Raw genomic sequence first — 21,522 nt, 5'->3', positions numbered from 1 at the left:
AGTAAATATCCCTTTCCCTATGGCACCTACAATATAATGGGAATCATAGTTAATGATCTGAATCCAAAGCCAAACCTTGTTTTATGGAATGCTCACTCTTTGTTAAGCAAAGCTGTTTGGGCAAAAAAGCATACTATTGATTTAAAAATTGATTTCTTTTTGTATACCTAAAACATGGCTCACAAATCACAGCTTTTGTGTTTTGCTTACTGCAACCTGGCCTGTGTTTTTTCTATAGAGAGGCTTGATCTGTAATGTTTAGATTTAAATCTTTTGAAAAGATCAGAGGTGTTCAACTCTATGGTTTTAGTTCAGGCATATGTACATTTTTTTTAGAAAATACTATTAATTGAATGATGTGTGTAAAAAGAAGAGAAAATGGGAGAGATATTGTTACAATCTTATGAAATGTTTTGTGGTGCTTCTCTTGAACATTTGACAATTTATATTTCAAGCCTCTTGTTGTAATTATTGTAATTATCATTAATCATCAACTTCCAGATCAAATCGAAATACAGAACATTGAAAAGGTCAAAGCAATGGAGAATACTACTATCTTTCAGAGATAATATGTGGCATTAACATTCTGCTGCCTCACTTATGTGACAAAGATTGTAATGAAAACAGAAAATGGCACAAGATTAATCTGCTTTTGTGATGATGATCATTGTATGGGAAACACATCCGAAAAAATTAACCCATTCATGTTGCAGTTACAAGTATACAGCTGTATAAGTCTTGATTCAGAACCTACTTCTGATCAAGATATTAATCCTATGATAAGCTTTGAGGTGTCAATTCCCATTAGTAACCAGGGATCTGGTTCCTTGAAATCAAAGCCAGACCCAAGTGTGTTTTCTTTCCTAACAATTCACCAGTACTACTGGTATATGGATAAGATGTTATGCTGCGAGCACAGCTTTCAAGTGACTTCTCAGGCAACCTCACAATTTGGGGAGAGCTTGGCTCAAGACTTTTTGCACAATAAGAATTGGTAATAATATATAATAATACAATTTGTGCCAGACTTATCATTTACTCAACAGAATAGATAAATGCTGTATTTGTTTCTTCTTAACCCCTCTCCCTGTCCCAGTGACCTCTGGAGAAGTTTGGTTTTGTATCCTAGCTTCATGACCAACTCTATTTCTCTCATGGGATGAATAAGAACCCTATATCCAATCTCTCTGCAACAGTAGGGCATTTCCATTTCAATTTTTAAATCACAGGTTTATTTGCAGAGCAAAATAAATTGTGGGTTGCAAAAATTCATTTTTGGGGCTCAGAAGAACTGAGCTGCTGCCTCTCATTGGTTAAAATTGTAGATTTTCTTCTTAGGTTAGGAAGGAGCCTGTGCATACTATGAAACCTTTGGTTTGCATGAGTATAGGTGACCAAAGCACAACACAGGCTGTTCTATAATTGTTTCATAACTCACTTTTGTTTTCTGTGTGTAGCTAGACTTGCAGCAGAGGGAAATTCTACCACTATAGCACATTTTTCCCTGTGGGAGCTTCTTTGTGGTGGATTCCAAGTGTTCCAGTTAAGTGAAATTAGAGCAACAGGGGGTGCATCTATGTAGCAATAAACTCCTGCATTGTTTGTGCCAGAGTTTATTTCTCCTGGGTTCAGCATATACACATGTGCCCAGGACTGCAGCAAATTGAGTCAGGTTAGAGCAGCCGTATACTGGCAGGGTCCCCAGGAGGGTCAGTCTGCCAGCCTGGGGCTGCTCAGATCCAGTTCACGTTGTGAAGGGTCTGTCTGGGGCATTGGCTGGCATGCAGCCCCTGCACTGTAGCACCCTTATGCCCCAGCCAGCCCCAGTCACTGTCTACACAATTTTGGTGCATGTAACTAATCCACTGTAGGATAGTACTTGTCCTGGACAGTAGTATCCTACAGAGACGTTAATTATCTCACTGCGCCCTAATACAAGCCCACATGTAGATGGTGACAGTACAGAGGAGCTAATTAGTCATGATTTCCCCACCCCCCTCCTCCCCCAAACTCTTCCCTAATCTATGAGGAAAACCTTGGAAAGTTAAAGTACTAAGTATGAGCCATGTCTAAGGCCGTATTAGCCTCAGGTCTCTTGTTCATCAGTGCTGTAGAATTGCCCTCCAGCAAGGTTACAGTACACTGTTGGACAGGAGGATCTTTGACACTGCACAGATGAAGGAAAACAGAATTACTATAGCTGGTGAAAAGCAACCAGTGACTCAGAAGGGAATATCAGGAAATCTGCAGGATGATTCCTAACTGCAATTACTGAAGAAGAGAAAGATCACATTACCCCTCCAGAAAATACACAGGAAACTCTAGAAGTTGAAACCTCTGGAATTTTTCCTTTCTTAACCATGATTATTTCCACATTGGGCACAATGGCTTTCCCCCATTGCTATAATTAGAGTAATTGCTTGGGGAACGTGTCTTGCTAAAGTCACCAACTTTTTTGTTGGAGAAGGAAAAGATCGAAAGGCAGCATCCAGTATTTTCCAGGCATATCTAAACTGTCAGTCTTATTGAAGCTTCCTGGAGATTATTAATAATCATCCCCAAAACTCAAATCTGGTACAGTAAATACTAAGTGGACAAACACATGCATTTTTCCCTGTTGAATCTGTAATTGTATCCTTTTATTGCATTTGTATACAGTGTATTAGACAGAATATGTTCAAAGCTCTGCTAGTACTTAATCTGGAATACCAGTCTGGAATACTATTCACTTCTCAAATGGTGAGACGTGACTATCACGAAATGCTGTATAAACTGGGAAAGCATTTGAAAATTTGCATTTTTAACGTAAATTTCCAAGTCTACAATGCACTGTAGAACTAAATTGGTTGTGCTAATATTTGGCTCAAAATAACAATTCTAATTTGACAATCATATGGAAGTCCTGCATTCATTTAAAATTGTATACAAAGTGAGAAATACTCCTAATATGTGAATTTTTACAAGCTATGCAATAAACTTGCAATTGTATTGTTGAGAAACTACTTCAGCTTGCTACTTCAACAATACAGGATGTTGGTATTCAAACTGCCAGTTCTGCATTCCATTATTTTGTCCATTTCCTCTACTTCAAGTAAGATCTACAGAGGCCCTGAACACAACAAAGGTAGCAGTTTGTCTTCCTAGGTTTGGGGAACCATTGACAGGGGGTCTGTGCAGAGGGCCCCCAATGCCCTGCAGAGAAGTTCTGTCCATTTGAGGGCATAGGTAGATAGCAAGGGGAAGCCAAAATGAACTTGTAATAGTGTATGCAGGGATACTGGCAAAAATCCTGTGCATTGTGGGTGAGGAATGCAGCATCTGGAAAATCTACTGCAGCCCTAAGGTAGCAGCTGCTTTATTGTGAAGTACTTTGGATTTACTGGTGCATTGTGACCTGGGGAAACAATCTTTATCTCTCTGAACTCTGGTCAACAACTCATTTGTTTTGGCTGCATGCTTGGGAAAGGATTTGAACCTATACGGATAAGCAAACCCAGTCATCCTGTCACAACTAATTTTCACCTAGCCTGACATGAAACACAAAAGTAGTTTTCTTTCCATTTAAACTAACCTACTTTTATATGCAAAACTCAAATGTGATCAAAAAAACTTACTTCTTATGCTTGTAATGAAGTCTGACATTGAGCGTTACAACTGGAAAATATTCATCATGTTGTCTTAGTGAGTGGAACTGTTTTGTTCTTTTAATATTCAGGTTTATAAAGCATGTTTTTAGATGATTTTTACTAGATTATTTTAATTGGTGCTTCAGAAGTCCTTTTAACTGGTTTAATCATTCAAATGTGGAAATGCTGTTTCTGCAGTGTCAGGGAGTGTGAAAGGAATGCTCTTAACTCTGCTGCCTACTGAGCAGTAAAATGGGAGATAAAACAAAATGGAACTGGAACTGGCTTATTTCTAGTCTTAATGCCAGGGGTCAATTAACTGTATCACTCGCATACAGAAAGTTCTGTCATTTTGCATGATCATTAGGTATCTATTATACTCCCACCAAGACATTGTGTCAGCTATAAGAAATAATCATCACCAATTTTAAGCTTACTTAAAAGCTATTTAGCTATTTAAAGATTAATTTGATCCATTTGGGGACACTTCTAGCAGGCAGCAAGGTTCCTGGGCCCAAACTCTTTCAGCTTACAGTCTCCATTTAATGTGCCAGCCCTCTTTTTATTTCCTCTGTCTGGTGCTAGAGAACGCTGCTTCTAGTGCTGTTTCTCTTTTGAAACCTGTATGCTAAGCCTATTCATTTGCATGAGGAAGACTCTTTCAACAGCAATAAGTCTTAGTGTCCTTGGAGAGAAGGGCCCTATTCAGCATTCAGCACAGGAGCTTGAACTGCCTGAATCTGTCTCATTATACAGGCCATGTGCAATAAGCCACGGTACCTAACAGCTGCTGGTGTTAGGATTAAGGGAAAAATATTAAATTTGATGCAGAAGCACGTGCATCATGATTTCTACAGTAGCTTCTATCTGCTCCCTAGGGTGCAAGCTAGATATATGGCATAACACAGAAATCATTTAATTGTGTCAACAGAGTGTGGTAATGTTTGTTTAAAGTAAAAATTAGTTTTGCAGTAAAATTGATTAGTTGATGGTTACTTGGCTGTCACAGAAGCTACTGGATACAAAAGCAAAATTGCTTTGTTTAATCTTGGGGGAGGGAGGGAAATTCCTTTGAGATCAGAGAAAATATACACAATGTAAACTTGGATTAGTCTTTCTGTTTTGTAAATCAATAAAACAACTGGGAGGTGTGAAGAATAAACTGGATCATCTATCAAAATGGGTTGTTTTCCTATTTTCTACCTCCTCATAAACTGCCTTTAGCATTCCAGTGCATAGAAGCATCCCAGACAAAAGACCAGAAATGGAATGTATCTCAGCGCAGATGTACTGCCAATGACAAAAACAAGTGCAGATGAGATTCGAGCAAGCTGCTTCCTGGAATCTGTAAACTAGATCATTCTAAAATTCCCAGGTGACAGCTGGTGTATATGAAGATAAATCTTCACTATCTACAGTAATGAAGAGAGCACTTTATGCAAATACTAATAAAGGACACGAGAAAGGAGGTATGTCTTAGCAGATTTAAACAGGGTGGCAAATAAAATCGGGTAAGAAAATATAATTATTTCAAGGACCTGAGGTATCAAGGAAGCTTGCTTCCCTCTGTCAGTAATCAGATCAGGAATTTCAGGCTGAGCACAATGAGAAAATGTTAATCTGGTTGTGTCACCGAATGAATGGATCTGTAACATTCTGACATCCATAAGTGTTATGAGGTGCATTTAATTAGATTACTTTAATTATTTCCTCAGAAATACTTTTTTTATCTGCTGAAACAATTCAAATTATTAATGTGTTTTAGTCCTTGGTGCACAGAGTATGCGGCTAGTTACACTTTCAAGCACCAGCAATACTGTGAACTATATGAAAAGGGGAAAGAGAACACAGGCTTAAGGACAAGGGAAGCAGCAATTCTATACTGATGAGAAGGAGAACATTGCTCAGAAGCATAAATTGCTACTATTGAACCCTTCAAAAGTAAAGAGTTTACGTGGCCCTAGATTTCTGAGTGCTTCAGATTACGTGATATACGGTAACAGGAAATCATGCATCTGGCCCTAAGGATGCATGCAATTTTTCATGATAAAAAGGCATGGACTAAGGTACTGTGTGTGACAAGAAAGACAGTGTGTGTGTGACAACGAATCTATTAACAAGTAAAGGTACACCTGGGAAATGGGGGGACTTGTGGGATTGGAAATGTGCTTGGGAATCATTCTGAGCTGGAGCTCTAATTTTAGTCCAGCAAATTCATTAAGGATGAAACATTGGCTAAGTGCAGACAATCAAAAAGCCTGAGGTGGAATTGATCAAACCTTTGCAGGATTCTAAAGAAGTGTCGTGCACACACGCCCCTTGTTTTGTCTACACACGGCCTATATGCTCATAAATGTGCAGTAGTTACTGCGCATTTAATTTAATACTTGCTTAATGAAGGATTCTTTAAGCTCTGAAGAATAGATCTGGAAGGAACAGAACATACATTTTCCCATCTGTGTTGCAGGGGGAGCACAGGGATACCTGCACTGGCAGTCTGGGGGCCCCTCCATATGCCTCCTGGTATGCTGGACATTGCTGAAGGCACCCAAGTCCAGCTGATTGGCAGGTCACGCCTAATTGGCTGCTGGGCACATGCCACCACCCACTGCTATCAGCTGCAGGGAGGGGGAGAGCCAGCAAGGAATCTCTCCCTGCCCCCACAGCTGTCCATGATGGCAGGGGAGAAGGGGGAAAATAGCCGCCCCCAACCCCTCCCCCAGCCAGAACCACTGAGAGCATCATGCTGTAGGGGGCTTTCTCCCCTCCCCTACTGACTGGCCCAGACAGGGCTGAGGAATACAGTCCCAACCCTTGCCAGATGTTAGGGTTGAAGGCAGAAGGGGGGGTGGTGGAAAAGCAAAGGTCCCTGTCCTAGGACCCCCCGACCCCAACACAACCAGCATGCATTCCCAGCCAGGTCAGTTAGCAGGGGAGGGGAGAAAGCCCCCCCGGTGCATCCATCCCAGCAGTTCTGGCTAAGTTCAGGGGGTGGGGCAGGAGCCTCTGCATTCCCCCCATTCCTCCATACCCACCCCCCCAACAGCTGACATGGGGCTGGAGAATGCAGCCCTAGCTGGGTCAGTCAGCAGGGATGAGAAAAAGCCCCCTGCAGTGCACTCTCTCAGCAGTTCTGCTTGGGTCGGGGAGCCACATGGTGGTCTCTGCTTTCTCCCCATGTCTCCTTTCCCTCTCTACCTCTAATAGTGTTCCCCAGGCCCAGCTGGGCCAGTCAGTGAGTGAGGGTAGAAGGCTCCCTGTAGCTTGCCCCGCTGAGGTTCTGGCTGGGGCCAGGGAGGGCCAGGGGGGTGGAGGCCTCTGCTTTCTCCCCCATTCCCATCCATCCCTAACAGCTAGCAGGGGCTGGGGCTGGGAAGCACAGCCCCAGCCAGGCCAGTCAGCAGGGGAGGGGAGAAAGCCCCAATGGTATGCCCTCCCAATGGATCTGGCAGGGTAGGGGGGGCTGGGGTGGGGGCATAGGCTACTGGTAGGGCAAGCACGGGGCCATTTCCACCACCGAAACTGCTGCCGGCGTCTGCAGGTGCTCGCCAGTTCCATCCCTACCACTGACACTGCCAGCGGCATCTGTGGGTGCTCACCAGCTCTGTTCCCACTGCCGACACCACCAGTAGCATCTGCGGGTGGCTCCCCAGTCTCAGGAGGCACCAGTTGCCCATGGGTGGGGGTCTCCACTTCCCCAATTCCCTCTCCCCCTTCCCTTGCACAGTCCAGCTGACAGACAGAGGCAAGACCCAATGCGCTGGAAAGCAGAGCCTTTGTAGCCTCAGCTCTGTGAAAGTCTAGGGGTCTAAGAACACAGGATAGCCTGCCTGCCCTGTGAGGGCAGGTAAGCGGGGCAGCTGTAACACATCCTGAGATGCCAGGGGACTGTAACCTAATTTGAGTGAGGAGAGGATCTGGCACAGAAGTGCAATAACCCAGTTTAACCTAAACTAATTAAATCTGATACTACAGCCATACAGATCTATCTTAAACTGACTTCAGTCATTTTGAAACTGGTCTCTGTGCACTGAACTTCTGTTCTCTTACAGGTTTAGACGAGTTTCCAATCACTTATACCAATGTATGTATAATTTTTGTCCTTACCCATTGTTTCCAAATGAAACCATTCAGTAGCCTGCGTGAAATAAGGTATGGTTTTAAGTCAAGTTCCCAGTGTATGGGGAACAAACATCACAGTTTTATCCCTTAATAACAAAGAGGCCAGAGGTTGCTTTGAAATACTGCTGTGCTACCTAACAGATGGAGGTAGTCAATCCCTCCTAGTCACAGTTAAGGAACATAAGTAATATGTTTTAATATGTTTTCATTGAAAAATTCAATGCTTCTGTTTACAAGGGTAGCTTGAACTAGTGAATGAAGGACTAGATCTGGAGTCATGAGACCTGGATTCTACTTTCATGGTTCTCTTTAATAGATGATCTGTGAATTTCTTCATTTCTCTGAGTCTTAGTTTCCCCTTTTGTAAAATTATCCAGATTTGCATTACACTGTACTGTGTGTAAATATCTATGTGTAAAAAGCAAAATCTAATAATTAAGTTAAATTATAATGCAATACATATTATGTCCAACAGATACACGTGGACATTTTGAGTTTAACTATGGCCAGGCTGGTGCCTTTTCTGAGCTCTAGACTTTGCTGTAGGTTGTTTTTAAAATTCAGTTGATTCAGTAACCAATGTGAAAGCAGACAGGAATACACATATATAAAAGGAAAAGACAGTGAAAATAAATTTAAATTAGATAGAGAATGGGGAAAGACAGAGAGCATATTGCTACTGAAGCACAGATTATAAATTAGTCCTATTATGCTGCAGAACAGAACAATTTGGTGCAAGATCTTTTTTTGCCAGAAATACAAGCAAAGCCAGGGAAAATTTTGATATATGCTACCACCCTCAGGGTGAAGGACAGCAAAGGAGACAAGTTGTTTTGCATGTTACCTTTTGAAATCATACGTTTTTTAAATCTTAGCTCGAGTTTAAAGACTTCACTGGGCATATCTATGGGTGTGTGTAGACGAAACGGGGGCCCTAAATTGAAGCAGTGGGTTTTTAAAAACACTGCTTCAATTTAGGGCCAAATAAACCCCTGTGTCATGCATACACCTATGCACTTACCTGCCTCTCTGGTGGCAGGGAGGGGAGGGCAAACTGCCAGCAGGCAGAGCAGACCCTGGGCTAAAGTGGGGATGGGAGGGCTGATGCTTTGCTCTGCAGCAGTGGTCTCCCCCCCCCACCCCCTTCAAAGCAGCACCAGCTCAGCAGGCACCTGGCTTGGGTGGTCCCAGGGGGCACTACAGCTGCAGAGGGAAGCAACCAGCCCTCATGCAGCTCAGGCAAGCAGGCAGGCTCCAGAGGGGGGAAAAAAATAAGATTGCTGCTTTTTTTTTCCTTAGAGGAGTTTTAGTTTGCTGCACCCCAGGTTATTTAAGGTGCATTACACTGCCAAATTTGCTACAGTGGCTGGAATTACTGCACAATATGCCACAATATGCCACAATATGCGGTGCAAAAGCATTTAACTCACTTTAAAGTGTTGTGCACACATGCCCCTCATTTTGTCTACACACAGCCTATATGTTCATAAATATGCAGTAGTTGCTGCGCATTTCATTTAGTATTTGTTTAATTAAGTACTAACTAAATACGCAGTAACTAGAGTTACTGCGCAGTAGCACTGGTACACGGGTTTTTAGTGATGCTTGCTGTGCAGTAGGTTAATGCTACTGTTCAGTAGATTATTGACACATTTTTGCCCAGCACACCACTGTGCAGTGATATTAGGCTACTGCGCATTAAGCGCCTCATGTAGACATACTTAATAAGATGCAATAATTTCAAGCGCACACAAAGGCATACAGTTTAAACAGTCCAAAATGCTGGTTTTATTTACTGTTTGATAATCTCCTATGTAACCACTGATTTCTTTCTAACCATTGCAACTGTAGTTGCCTACATTCAAAGTGGTTCCCCAAGGACAAAAAAAAGAGCCAGTAAATCCAAAGCAATAGTGTGAAATGATATATAAGTTTGCCCTTTTATGTGCAGCAGCCAGATATATAAAATTTATGTTTTAAGCTGTCAATTAAATAAGCAGCTAGAACTTTTCTTAGTGACTAAATAATATCCTTTTACTGGTCACTGTTTGGTGACACAACTGTAATAGGTCACAGCGGTACAATAAGAATGACTAAAATGATTGTGGGTTATTTGATTACCAAGTAAGTGACATATACTGGACCTCATATGTGAATGAAACAGCCACAACTGCCATTTGTAAGACCCTTGAGTGAGAAATGAAATGCGGCTTTATTTATTAACATGCTAGCAGAGAATGCAGAAACAGCCTGCATGTACCACTTGATGTTTATCTTGGGTTTTTTTGCTGTTGTTGTTTGTTTTTGTTTCTCTTCCCTTCTTTCTCCCCTTCTACAATTCATCTAATCTTCTGCAAAAGCAATTAAATCATCTAGGTGATGATAGGTCCTTCTTTTTAGCAAATGCTTCTTATTACAGCAGCAGCCAAAGAGATCCTATCAAAATCAAGGCCCTGTTGTGCTGGGAGCTGTACAAACAGGGATAAACAGACAGCTCCTACCTCAGACAGTCTCATCCTATTAACAAAAGAATCAATTTAAATCATTCTAGAGGGGGAGTTGTTATTCAAATTAAAGCCCTTATAAACAAAATAGCTGTATTGGTATCACATATGAATACTGAATATCTCATCATGCAGGTGGCCACTTGAATATCTATTTATTTCTGTGGACAATCACCCACTTGGAAAAATTAGACCCCAAAAGCCTGATTATCTGAGATGATGAGCAGCTACAACATAGACATATATGGGAGCTGTGAATGAAAAACACCTCAGAAAATTAAGTCATTAATATTTTAAACAAGCAAATGTGCAACATATATATATGCATTTGACTAGAAGAATACTAATTCTTCTTTGTAATCAGAGACCACAGTTTAACAAGTAGATCATACAGTACATGTCCTATCCTGAAAATGATTATATATTCTATTCACTATCAGTAATCCAGCTGGCTGAAATGAAAGCATTATGCTGCATGGAGCACTTTATAAGCAAAATAGACACACTAACATTTAACAGACCTACAAAGCACAATACTCAGGGATGCAGGCACAGGCATTCTGTTAAGGATACATTATTTTGCAAAAAAACACTGGCATAGTTAAAGCAGTAAAATGTTTATGTGTAGACAGCACTTAACAACAGCATCCCTACTGTGGATGAAGCTGCATCCAAATAAAAATGCTTTACACTGGTATCATTATTCCTGTAAGAGAAGGAATATCATTTTTACTGGTTGAACTTATGTAACAGTAGTGTTTTGTACTGAATTATCAGGGTAGCTTATTGCATTTTCACTATTGAAAATCATTATTTTTCAATAAGCCACTACTTTATTATAAAATCACTTTTTAATTATAAAACTGTAAATCACGATTTTATTATAAAACACTTTTATACTGATATTCCTACATTTATATTAAGAGTTGTGCTGGTATTTAATATGATAAAAAATCATACTCTGTATCAAAATGGGTGTGCTGATACTACAACCTTGTTTAAGAATAAGCTTGTAAATATTGATAGATTTTTAGGCTTATTTTTTAATGGCTAAGGCCCCTATTCAGTAAAGCAATTAAGGCCAGATTTAAAAAATGCCTAACTCCTATTTAGGTGCCTAACTTACTATTGATTTCAAATCCTGTTGTTATTCTAGGCCTTAAAGCCTAACTTTAAGCCAATTTCTGTAGCACATCATGAAATAATTGTTTAAATAATGGTCTCATCTAATTTTCCCATTTAAAGAATTCATTGCAAAGAAATAGCATTGTCCTCTAGGAGAATGCAGATGTTGGTGTACCATCAGTAACTGAGCAAACTCATTTCCAATAAATCCTTAAGGTTTCATCTCAAAATTATTAAAAGTAGTGTTAATTAAGCTATTCTATTAATGTTCTGTTTCCAGAAACTCTAGACTTGGATAACGTGTATAATTTTTAATGAAACAAAAGTTAGAAAACTTCCTTTCAAAGTAGAACTATAGTTTTTGCAGAGTGTATGAAGAGTGATTATTATAGAGAATAGGAAACAGAAGATACAAGAAAAAATCCACACATTATAGGAAAAACTTCAACTCTCTCGACAAAGTGAAACTGAGTGAAAATGATCCAAATTAGAAGTAACAGACACAGTAGCCTTGTCCTCATATTGATTTTCTTTTTCAAGTCTGAGATTTTCTCTCTCTCCCACATTTTTAAGCATTCTTTTGAGCCTGTAGTTTTCTGCTGAGTATAGTAATAAGCACATCAAGAAAAATCCCATCAGAATTCCTGTATATCAGGGTTTCCAAAAGAGCAAGGTGTTTTAATGCAAATCATTTGCTACTTTAAATTATTTTGTGAGGTTTAAAAGAAGTCTCATGGATTCTTTTTTTAATCTTAAAAATAGAGTCCTGGTCTGTCTGGATAGAAAGGAGGACACAAAAGAACTTGTTCATGTGTATACCCCAGGTAAAGGCACCAGCTATTTGCCTCAAAAAAGAAGCCACTGTTCATGCTAGCTAAGTGATGATGACTTATCTATGCCACCTTTCTATGCCCCCTGGGAGCACCCTACCTCTTTAGTCCTGCTCTGCAGGTGTCATCAGCCCAAAATGAGGAAAGATAGCCATTGTTAAATGGCCCCTTCGTGTGCTAGTAAGTATACCTGATACAGAGCTACAGAAAGATCTGGGCTATATTGCTTTATTTTGGAAGTGGTGGCAAGTGGGTTAAGAGTAAGTGAGCAAGGATTGCTTCATGCCTCTGGGCATAGCAGGGAAGTATACATCTGTGTCACTGCTTGCCCCAAACAGTGACAATTGCAGTTAGTCTCTAAACTGGTCAGCTCAAGGAAGTGTACAAGTGTTTCCAATGGAATGGAGACAGACATGCCACTGCAATAGAGGCCATATGTACTCTCCCACCTCCAGTGCTGGGCTCTGCGCCTTTAAGGCACAATCTAGCTGTTAGATTTTATAGGTTAGCGTAGCAACACTATGTACATTTCTTTTGCTAAGATAAGGCCATTTTGCTGATCCATAGTGATCTATTCAGTATCAGCCTCTTTTATCCATGCTCAAAGCTGAAAGCAACATTAGTTATTATTAGAAACAAAACAACCTGAAAGCTGAGAGGGGGAAAAAAGAGGGCAAAGGTGGAGGTAAAGTAATATTTCTCTGCATCAGTGACTGTAATAAAATTTTCCTTTTGACTTTCCAGCTGCAAAGCTGCATATTAGAGGCTGGTTGAAAGCTTCAGCTAATGCTTAAAAGAAGGCGGCTGTTGACTAATTTGCAACAATAAAAATATATTCCTAATGAACCTTGAAATGAGCCTTCTTACTGAAACTGTCCCTGTACCTGAAAAGATGCCCCAGCACTTCACACATCACTGCTTGCTGTATATGGAACATAAACCAATAAAATCACTGAATAATGGATACTGGAAGAGACCTACAATAAATGTGTTTTCAAAATGAGATTGTAAAGTTGATCTTAATCATAATATCGCAATGAAGCTATTATTGCATTGTGGGCTTTCAGATATCCCACTGCATACTGTATGTATGTCACACTGTCATGAGGTTCTTATATTGCACCTAATTCAGTACTGTTTTAGACCAATTTATGATGGTGTAAATCTATCGATTTGAAACAACTAATATTACTTTCAGCTTTGAACACAGAAGAAAGAGGCAGATAGTGAGCAGGTCACTGTGCATTAGCAAAACAACCTTAACAAAAGACTAAGAAGAAGACTGTATTTTAAACACATACCAGGACGGTGGCACGGACATGGGGAAAGTACATAAGGCCATGAGGCAATAACAGCTCTACCACCTTACAAACAGGTCTGACCCATGTTGCTTCTGTGCTGACTGGCTTTTTGGTTGGTACAGAACAGATATCCTCCCTCAAGTCAGATTGCTTTAAAATAGTTTCACTTGGAATCATATCAGAGTGAAAGTAATGTTAAGCAGTATTCACTCAGGCCTGCTGAATTTGCCAGAGCAATGTCTGAACCTTAGCATTAGGCCCTGGATGCATGAAAAAATGTGTCTGCCAGAAGCAAATAATAATCTCCTTCAGTGAACCAATGCCAAATTATATGTAGACAGAATCTGTCTCCTACTCTGTTCCCACAGTGTCACTAGCATAGCCAGGTGGGTATTCCTTTTGCGTATAGGAATCACAAGTGATCTAATGCAGGTATAACTGTTTCTAAAATCACCCACTCCTGGCTCCTGAAGCAAGAGCATTCTGTGAAGTTAGAGAGCATGCCTGGATTGTGTACCATCTCTATGATAGAAAACAACATCTCTCTCTCTCTCTCTCTCTGTCTCTCTCTCTCTCTCTTTCCCCTCCCTGCCTTCCTAGACTGCTCCCAGTTGCAGCCACTTTTTGCTGTCCTCAGCATCCTCTTTGACATGCTGGATTTGGGCTTTTCTGAGACCATGTCCATTTTCTCTATCCTGTACAATGATCTTTTGATCAAGTTCTTGCTGAGCCAAGCCAACAGGGTGACCCTGAAGAGCCAAAGAAACCATGCCATAGGGGTCAGCTCCAATGACACACTATAACAGGTATGTCAAACATTTGGCCCATGGGCCAGATCAGCCCCACCATCTGGACCCCAGTGCAGCCCCTGGGACTGATCAGAACTACAGAGGGCATGGTGGAATCCCCTGGTGAAAGGCCAGTCCACAAGCCAGATTGGATCCATGGACGACTCTTACCCATTCCATCCCCCAGCCTACATGATCTGGCAGCAAATCCAGCCAGTCTGGGACCCAGGCTGCATGCGGCACAAATCCCAGAGCAGCTATAATGGGTACTACATGTGGTGTAGTCCAGCCAGAGTAGCAGCTGCTCTGTATATAATGCCCACTTCAACCATTTTGGGACCCACACAGTCCAGCCCTACTCTACTCATCCATCCCACAGGGCTGGATTAATTTGACACCCTACAACTCTTTTGTTTGCTAATCCAGGCACACATCTCATTTGAGCTTTGACACCTTACCTCTCAACAAAATGCAGACCAGCTTGGATTATACTGTACCATCGAGGAGGAACTCTACAAGTTAGAAGATGTGTGCCTAGTCCTAAATATATAACCCCGTGAAGGGCATTTTGGGCAGAAGGTCAATCTCTGGTGATACAGGTGTTTTGTTGTTGACAAGTTGTTCATGCCCTGTCCTTGGGATTTTGCATTTTCACCTATTAGTTTAAAATGTCTTTATTATAAAGGTGTTAAAGTCTCTTTCACCTCAGTATCTCACCTCTGTCTCAGAGGCAGAACCTAGTGGTAGCCACGCTGGAACAAGCCCAGCTGGCCTGGTGTACCCTGTACAAGCTGCCCATCACCTAGAGGACTGGTGACTTGCAGTGGCTGCTGCTGCATGGGGCACTGGCTGTGGATACTTTTGTCCACCACTTGCACGTGGCACCACCAGCAGTCTGTCCTTTTTGTAAGGAAGAGGTGGAGGAGACTCTCTTCCACTGCCTCCCTTGACTGTCCCTGGCTGTGGCCACCCTTTGCTGCCCTCATCACCTTCTTTGGTGCACTGGACATGGACTTCTCAGAGACTGTGTACATGTCATCTATCTCATACTGAGAAACTAAGGAGAGTGTGATGTAGCTGGCCAATTTTCTCTTGGCCAAGCCAAGACAGCAACTATGAAAAGCTGCAGAAAACAGCACACAGCAATAGACATCTTCCAACTCTTCTGCTTCTTGGTCCAGGCATGTGTCACATTTGAATTTGGACATTTCACCTTGCAACAAAATGTGGGCTAGTTTATGTTGTGTTGGCACCTCTGCAAGGTGGAAAATGAACAGCTGGTCCTAAATGTGTAACTGTACAAAGGGTATTGCAGAGAAGGGGGATTCAATTTATGATGTTATGGTGTCAGGTTCTTTCACATTTCCTGTGTATTTGTTATTTTGTGTAACTCCTATTGCCTTTGTATACAAGACCTGTGGTAAACATTGGAGCTTTCCTTTCAAATTTAGTGGATACGAGTTGTTTTGTATACCACTGGAATCCCTCTGGCTTCTGCATTCAACCATGAGCCAGAGATCAAGCTATCATTACAGAATCCTAGAGAGGAACTTCTTGCCAAAGCGAAGGGATTTGATATCTACAATAATGTATCCATGCAGCTGTCATTAATGGGAGAAACAGATTTGTTTTCAATATTTTTCTCTTTAACAGTCATGGCCAAACCTTTTGGATATGCGGGCTACACAGTGATTATAAACTGAGACTCAGGACTTTGAAAGTCCCATGACTGCTCCTTTTCCAAGCGAACAGCTTGAAATCTTTTTGTAAGCTTTTAGACTTGTTTTGCATGCATGGCCACTATAGGTCTTATACCACAATCCCATTGGTGGCAAACATTGTACTGCTTATGCTTTGTCCTGGGCCCATGTCCCATTTCTTTCCCAGCTATATAAAATGCTGCAACACTGAATTGGGGGCTGGGGGGTGGCATTTCTAGAATCAAGACAGAAGATTAATTTTCATGCCAATTCTGTCCTTGGTTTTGCTATTGAAACCACCACTAACTATTCTAATCATGATCCTGAGTTTTGTGAGGTCAGGCAGCGTTCAACTGTCATTCTAAAAAAAGGCACCGAATAAATAGTAGATTTAAACTAACTTAAATCTTTGTTTCATTTGACATAGTTCACTGAAAAGCCATTTCTTTGACTGAACCACATTTTGGGGATAAATACAGATGTAGCTTGTTATTTAATGAATTGCGTTATTTAGGTCAGACTAAATGATTGTAAACCCTTCTGGTCTTAAAATTGAAACATTTGTTAGTTATTGTTGCTGTTGATAATATACAGTTACTACCTTTGAGAGTCAGATCAGCCAACACACTTGACATGGGAAAAACTTATTTTATTTTACTTTCTCCTACCCTCTTTCTCTCACTCTATTCCTCTTACACAGTTAGTAGAGCTGAAAGTAAAGGAATTAAAATAAAGATAAAAGAGAAGTGAAGTGACTATACCAGGCAGACCACACCATATGAACTATGGTATTTATGTGAAGAAGCAACTTAAATTTTAGACATTCTGAGGAAAACAAAATGATTGCACTGAGGCAAGAAAACAGTTCAATGTAACTGGAAGAGAAAATCAGATAAATTTACGTAGTCATATGGCTTAGACTAGCAAAAGATGACTATGAAAATAGAATGAAGGGACTGTACATATGTACACCCAGACAACTTCAGAATAAGTACTCAGTCAAAGCCTGCAACCATGTTAAGGCCAATGTTATTAGAACTTTGGGAAGCAATAAAAAAGTATATTTTGTATGTTTTAAATGCTGTTAGGATACAAGTGGATGATTCATGTAGTGATCTTGGGTTCAGTAAATGCAGACATATAATGAATTAGAAGAACTAAACAACAAACATTATTGGAGCAGTAGATAATCTCTTCAGGCCCTTTGTTTCTATGTAACTAACTAGCTAGCCACTCCCTAAGTCAGGGACCATCTCCCAACTCCCAACTTCCACAGTCTTGTGTTAGGAAGCATCTCTCAGTTGTAACTTCTGTTAGTACATCTTCCTTTGTAACAATAAATACAAAAATCATTTAACACAAAAATCAATTAACCCCCATCTATGGAGGAGAGGTTATTAGCGTGCCACACTGGAATGAGTCTTTAGCATTTGTTTTCCTACTGTTGACAATGGATTTATGACCCAGATACCTTGCTCCGGGTGGGCCCAAACCCTCAGATGGACGATGACTTCTCCATTTGGTAATAGGTGAATGTTATTGATACACAGTGATAGCAGATAAGAATATGCAAACAATTCTATATCTACCAGTCCCAGGGTTCACAGAGTCAAGGTATGTCTGGCCAGTATGCGAGCTTCACTCTGAGGTTCTCTCTTGATTGTTAGATGTCAGCAGCCTGGACATTGGAAGCTGAGGCCCACCCCCCACTCCCCAGTGGGGTGGGTAAGATGGGCTGGTGGTATGCCCCCTGTCCATAGTGGCCTTGGATTCCCCTCTTGGGGACCCTTTGCTGCTCTGATATCTTTCCTTTTGTATTATTTCTCTCTTTGACGATTCTTCATCTCTGGGCATCACTAACTGGTCTCTCTGTGGTCATCATACTGTCCATGTTCTGTCCTATCAGCATATTCCTTTGTTTCACAAACTCATCACATGCACACATCCTAATTTGGGCTTTACCAGTTTCTGTTCATCTACCAAAATTGGAAATCCCAAGGCCTTTGCACCTGGGCGCTGTGACCTGGCAAAGTGGCTCTGTTATGGAACACTGTGGTACATCTCTTCAATTTTCCAGACTGTGTGTCTGCTTGCTGCTTGCCTGTGTCAGACTGTAACAAGTGGGTGTCCCGGGGCTGGCCTCACAACATAGGCCTGCCCACTTGTCTTAGGGCTAGCCACCCACCTCCTCTCCTGCCATGCCTTGATGTTACATGATTATAAGATGAGGGAGGCTGCCCATTCATCTGCTTTGATGACAAGGCCTATCTATACCGACCTTCCCTTAGCATATCCCATGCCTCGCAGATGTTCCATGGCCAAACATCCGGCCTTATCACAATTCAATATACACACTGGGCTCCAAGCCCCTCACTGGGCCTACCAGCCCCATCCTTAGACTCTGAGCCCCATCCTCAGGCTCAGAGCCCTGTCCCCAGCCTCTGAGCCCCTCTCCATTGGCTCTGAGCCCCATCCTTGGGCTTCAAGCTTCTCTGCGCCCAGACCCCTCACAACGGGCTCCAAGCCCTACACTACAGGACATGGGCTCCAATCCCCATCTCCCAGCACTAACTAATTCATAACCCTTATCCCCTTGCCTTGGAGCTCCCCTACTAGCTCCCCAAACTCAGGGCCCCACCCCTCTGGAGCCTAACTCCCGGCTCTCTTGTGTGACCACAGACTTCACTGTGAGTCCCTCCACCTGGCCTGTGCCCTGCCTCAGTACTCACAGTGAGCCTGGGCTCCCCCTGTCTAGCTCTTAATATCCACCAGGGATGTAAGGGCTAGGGTTATCAGATGCCCCTGCCCATCTTTCACTGGGGAGGTAACTGGCCTGACATTTCTGGGGGACTGTCCCACCACAAACATTCCCTGGCAGGGTGCAGTTTCCGGTCATGCCCAGGACCAGGAGCATCCAGCACCCCCCTATCACCTCCCAAGATGTTGTGAGCAGCAGCTCCAGCCAGGTGCTGTTCTCCAGCTGGCTGGAAGCAGACTGTTGCTTCTGTTGTTCAGGGTCCAGCCCTGGACCATTGTTCTAATGCATATCTACTTTACCTACAAGCCAGTTCCCAAAAGCAAACCTTTAAATACAATTTTTTAGCCATCACTATTTCTCCTTTTAGCAAGTCTCTATGAGTCTTCCAGGAAGTTTTGCTTTCCTCTCAGATGAGTAAAATCTCAGACCTGGTTTCAATTTGTTTTGGGTAGGAAGCTTTTCCTCCTAGTCTTGATAAACTTAAATCCTTATATCAGGATCCAACTAACATAGCACAAAGTTCATTAGCTACATACCCCTGAGGCTGAGTTCCTCTTTCTGTAGGATATTTGCATCTGTGTCCATAGCTACATTTCTTCCCATGAGGACATGGTTGCTTCTTGGATTCTGGAACAATTGGTTGCTTCCTAAAAAGATTGTCCAGAATTGGGCAGCCAAGAGGATCATCAGGAGGCAGGAATGTTGTGTCTTCTTGTACCGCACATGCATACTTAACTAGATTCAGTTTCTCACAAGCTGCTAGACCCAAAATTGGTGTCAACTCCCGAGGACCAGAATGAATAGAAGTTTGTATGCTCTATTCTTATTTTGGATGCTAGCAACACTCCTCCTTTTCACTGATATATTTGTTACTAAATAGCCAGTTATTTTGATGTTTGTTGGATATACTATTGGTTTCAATTTAAATTTTCTATATTCATGTCCTGTACAATATTAACCAGAAATCAAGTGTCCATTTTAAATGAAACCATTGTTCCTTGCACTTCACTGGCAAGATAGTCCCTTTCATTGTTTTTGCATGCTTCTAGCTACCATAGCTATAAAAAAAACTCCATTTCTAGTGTATGCCTGTGTGTACACTTGAGGTATGTGTGTTTGGGCTCTACAGCACCTGACAAAATAGTTCCTATTATAACAGTAAAAAGATTTTTCCAAATGTAGCACAATGCCAGAGCTTTCTTGTTTTCCACACTTGCTGCATGCCTACCCTTGTGCTCTCACTGTCTCTCAGCATTGTCTTTGCCAGTTGAAAATTCCTTCCTATGAGGTGGCTTTTTCTGGCCATAGTCTTTCATGCCTTTGCATGGATGATCCCTTTTGATATATTCAGCTTTGAAGCCTGGGCTTTTGCAGCTTTTGTTGCCCTGCACATTTGGTTAGTATTTTCTAAGGACAAGTCTCCCTGGCATAATAGGCTTTTTTCTAATACTGTGTCTATAATGCCACAAAAAAATCCCATCTCTAATCAGAGATTCTGTTAAGTTCCCAAAAGCACTGTTCTTACTCATCTTCTTCAATTCAGTAACCTACTGATCCTGTTGTTTGTCTTCACATTAAATAGTTGTGTCTTTCAAGAGTCTTATTCTTTTTTGACATGTAGCACTTATCAAACTCAGACAGTATTTTACTTAATTTCATATTTTTACCTTTTTTTAAAAGGTAAAGGTATTATAAACAGCCAGGGATTCCTCCCCCACAATATGCAAGAAGACTGAAGATTTGATTTTATCATTTTTATCCTTTACCTTTATGACTGCTAGGTACCAAACCTTTGTCTGAACACTATCCCATTCTCTGCTAGATTGCCTGACATCAGAAGGGCAGGTGGAGGTTGCAAAGCTCCCATGACTAACTGCCCTTTAACTTATAGTATAACTGTGCAGGAAGATCACTTATAGAGGTCCTTGTCCTTCCATATGACTGTTGCTCTCAGTTTCCAGTTTCTTTTGAGTTTGGAATTCAAATTATTTCAAGTTCTTTCTCATTTGCCACTTCTGACACCATGTAGTGGCGTTGAGTTTAATAAATATTAGGCGTTCAATGGAGAAGAACTAAACAACGAGCTTTACTGTGGAAAAGTAGGTGACCATAGGTGACCTCTTCAGACCTTTTGTTTCTCTCTGGGTGCATCTACATGAGATGCTAACTGCACAGTAGCCTAATAACACTGTGCAGTAGCATGCTGAGCAAAACCTGTGCTAATACACTACTACACAGTAGTATTAAGCTATTGCTCAGTTAGCATCTGTAAAAATCCGTATGCTGGCACTACTTCACAGTAGCACGAGTTACTGCTCATTGATTTAGTACTTGGTTATCCAAGTACTAAACTTAATGTGCAGTAATTATAGTGCATTAATACATGGGTAGACACACCCTCTAACTAGCTAGCTACTCCCTAACTTGGGGATAATACCCCAATTCCCAGTTTCTTCAGTCTTGTGTTAGGGAACATCTCTAAATTACAACTTCTATTACTGCAGTATGTACTTAAGAATTATGGACTAGAAAAAGAAAATGTATACCTTTATCGTCTTTTCTGTTTATTATGATTTTCAAAGCCAGTTAACTGACAGCAAATTATGTTAAATCACCCTAGCTTGAAATAAAATCAATGAGAGTCATGAAAAAGGTATTATTATGAGAGAGAGTCCATCCATAACATATAAGGGATTATGGTCACTGAAAATTGAGTTATTTCTTTTTTTCCAAGTACTTATTTATGCTTAGATGAGAATCCATGTCAC

Source organism: Alligator mississippiensis, chromosome 2, assembly GCF_030867095.1.
Source record: "Alligator mississippiensis isolate rAllMis1 chromosome 2, rAllMis1, whole genome shotgun sequence".
Lineage (NCBI taxonomy): Eukaryota > Metazoa > Chordata > Crocodylia > Alligatoridae > Alligator > Alligator mississippiensis.
The sequence above is the reverse complement of the archived record's forward strand: the minus strand, read 5'-3'. Positions refer to the sequence as shown.